Consider the following 2,759-nt stretch of genomic DNA (forward strand, 5'->3'; position numbering starts at 1 on the left):
GAAAATGTGGGCACCAGCCCTACTTGCCTCCTAAGAGTCCTGGATTTTTTCTTGGCCAAAATCTGGAACAAACTGGTCTTGATTTTGGTTCCTTGCTTAGAACAAACCATATTTTCAGTTTTGTGTGCACCTCTATTGTTGATCTTTCAGCTCTTCACTCAGTTGAAAACATGGCCTTCCTTCAAGCCGATTGTCAAGTGTGATGTTCCTTTTCTGAGCAATCAAGAATAAGTGGTATGTACTGGGCCCAGAGGCCAGCACTGCTGGAATGCTGGGGCTGGGAGAAGAGAAATGAAAGGGCAGATGCTGACAAAATTTATCCAAGAATACTTACTTTCAACTTCCCTGCTTCAACTGTTGGGCAACTATTTTCTGTATTAAAACACTGAATTGATACATGGCTTCTGTGAAAATAAAACCTTAGACAAAACTATGGTGCAGCTGCACTTGGAATACATGTGTGTGTGTGTATTCACTGATTTTTGCACCCATGTACAAGGATCTTGCAGAAGTTAGAAAAATGCAGACAAGTGGGGGAAAGTAGAAAAGATTCAGGAACAACTTTCTCATAATGAAAAGTTACACAGCAATAATAGTAGTATTAATGGTAAGAATCCTGGGCACGGGGCAGTAAGGCTAATGGTTGGGGAATCTGAGAATACAGAGCCCCAAGTTTGTAAAAGCTGATTAGATGAAAGATTTTGCAAATGTCAAATACGCTGAATGATAATTTCCAAGACATCTGCTGGATGTTTCTTTAAATGGCAATCCAGAGCCAGGAATGCTGAAAATCGTGATAATTTGTCTTAGGTTATGCAAAATGTCTCAGTTTCAACCATTTTGAGTGCAAAATGCCTTATTCTGAATGCAAACCAGATATTTTGAATGCAAAACACTCTGTTCTGATAATTTTAGAAGTGTTCTGTAGACTCTTGGTTGGATCATCTCTTTAAACCATGACTTCTTTCGAAACAGGAAGTAAAAGCTAATTAATATGTGTCATGCTGGCCAGTTTGTGTTATGCAAATTTAATGTTTTCTTATGTTTTTTATTTTTACACTCCTCTGGAAATTCTAATTGAAGAATGCTGTACATACAAATAAAACCAATGGCATTAAACTGCTAAAGTGAAAGCATACCACTCATGACTATGAATGAGGATATATAGTGGTTAAGGTGCTGGGCTAGAAACCAGGAGTCTGTGAGTTCTAGTCCCGCCTTAGGCATGAAAGCCGGCTGGGTGACCTTGGGCCAGTCACTCTTTCTCAGCCCAACTCGCCTCACAGGGTTGTTGTTGTGGGAAAAATAGGAGGAAGGAGTATTAGGTATGTTCGCCGCCTTGAGTTATTTATAAAAATAATAAAGTTGGGATAAAAATTAAATAAAAAAAAATATACTGAGTTCACTGGCATAGCAAAGAGAGCAACCTCCTTTAATGTCTATTAAAAAGAAGGATTTTCTGTTCCAATGAAAAGTGTAAGGTTATTGCCTAAACTCTGGTTAAAGCAACTCAACTATTTTACCTTAATGATCCTGACCACCATCCTAAAACTTGTTGTAATCCCCATGTACAGATGAGCTGCACCTGTGATAAGTAGCTCCCCTATGACTAATTGCAAGAAATGAACTTGCTGTTCCTCCTGATCCTGATGGCATTTAGGGAGCAAGTGTTGTCCCCCCTCATCCTACAAAATGATGGCTCTTACAGGCCAAAGGTCATCACCCCTCCTTTAGCCCCTTTCTGGAGCCAGTCAAGGCCTGGGGAACCTTCCTTTCAAGAGGCATGGAGTCTTTTGGATGCTCCTATCCTTCTGGGGCCAGAGGTTACCATGGCAGCATCCTTATTTCTCTCTCCCGCTCTTTTTTTCCCCCTCGCCTCCGCTGTCGTGGTGGCTTTCCGTTGCCGTGGCAACCGCGGGGCAAGGAAGGATCAGGCGAAGGGGGCGAGAAGGTCGTGGGTTGACTGCCACGAAGGCAAGATTTACCCCCTCGCAAGGTGGGCGGAAGGGAGGCGGTGTTTAGCTGGAGAAGCGGAGGGGTGGACTCAGCTCCCCCCACCTACCCAGCCCATCTCAGTCCTGGATCCCAACTTCTTCCAGCCCAGCTTTCTCCAAACGGGTGCCCTCATGGCGTTTGGGAATGATGGGAGTGTTAGTCCTAACACAGCTGCAAGAGTTCCGTCCCTCTCCCCATCTGCAACAGTCCTGCGGACTTCCCCACGCAAAGGTGAAGCCTAGATGTACTGGAACCTCTCCTCTCGCAGTTGGGATCCAACAGGTTGAGAAGCCGCGGAGCGCCGGGATCCTCTCCTCCTCCTCCTCCTCCCTCCCCCGAAGAGGAGTACCCAGGAGTTCCGGCGCCTTCTCCCGCCCGCCGGTCCAGAGCCGTCGGGTCAGCTTGGGCGTCCCGGCTCTCCTTAGCCCGCGCTTCAGGAGAAGATCCAGGCGTCCTGGCTGTCAATAGACCTCCTCCCTCGGCCTGAGCAGAGAGCAGGACCCAGGAATCCAGACGCCCCCACTCCGACTTCTCCCGCCTTGCTCCAGCAGGGATCGGGCTCGCGCCAATCTTCCGCGGGACTCGGACCCGGGACCCTGCCTGGAGCGCTTTTCCCCGCGGACACCCTGCAGCCACCCCCGGGCAAGGAGGGAAGAGGACGTCCCGGGCGTCCTGGTTGTCGCCGGCTCCGCCTTCTCTCCATGTGACAGGCGCCGTCACCGCTGCATCCCAGCGCTGCAACCGGCGGCCTGCACGGCTCGTCA

Source organism: Candoia aspera, chromosome 2 (assembly GCF_035149785.1).
Source record: "Candoia aspera isolate rCanAsp1 chromosome 2, rCanAsp1.hap2, whole genome shotgun sequence".
Lineage (NCBI taxonomy): Eukaryota > Metazoa > Chordata > Lepidosauria > Squamata > Boidae > Candoia > Candoia aspera.